Source organism: Penaeus monodon, chromosome 32, assembly GCF_015228065.2.
Source record: "Penaeus monodon isolate SGIC_2016 chromosome 32, NSTDA_Pmon_1, whole genome shotgun sequence".
Lineage (NCBI taxonomy): Eukaryota > Metazoa > Arthropoda > Malacostraca > Decapoda > Penaeidae > Penaeus > Penaeus monodon.
In genome coordinates this window covers 17,228,005-17,228,829 of record NC_051417.1, presented here as the reverse complement: position 1 = coordinate 17,228,829, position 825 = coordinate 17,228,005, and positions in this window count along the sequence as shown.

Below are 825 nucleotides of genomic sequence, written 5' to 3'. Positions count from 1 at the left end.
AAGAATGCATGCATATATAGAGAAACAGACAGTTGGGCAGATAGGTAAGTTAAACACACACATAACAAAGAGTCATGCAGACTATCTCTCAGGACTCCCATGAACCTATGTAAATTCCCATTCACAGGTCCTCGATGCAGGAATCCGCATGACCTTTCAGAACCCAGGATTTAAGGTACCGAGGAAGACAGACGACCAGGCTTTGCAGAACAGCGTTTGAGGACCAGATCAGGACGGACGCAGCCCGCTCATCCTCATAAACGTCCTGCATGTCATCAGCGTAAGCTCCGGGAGACGAGCCTCCAGTTCCGCTTCATTAAAGAGCTTTCCATTGCCATTAACGCATTGTCATAAAGCTTTCTGTCACTGGCTATTCCCTCCGCTGTTAACTCCGCTATTTCATCACTTCCCTTGATGGCGGGTCATTAACCGTGATGACAAGCAGCGGAGTCTCAGCAAATGAATATAAGTTAATTGCTTCCAGATCTCTCATGTGCTGTAGGATTATGGAAGGATTCGTATCTGTGCTTTGTAGGAGACGTTGCGCGGAAGACAACACATCATGGTTTATAAAAAGGGAAAAACCTCCTTTGCTTTTGATGGTACGAAATGTTTCTTATATCTCTTGATTATCCCATAAAAGTCGAGAAACTAAACTGCTTTATAGTGACGGAAACGTTCATCTTTTTTTATGGAGTTGTGTGAAATGGCGAAAATAAACAGAACACACGGAACTGGGCAATTGGAAAGGGAAATCACTTTTATAAAACGGAGGTTCCACAAAAGAACTCAATTATGAACGGTAATCCACGGCTGAACAAAACT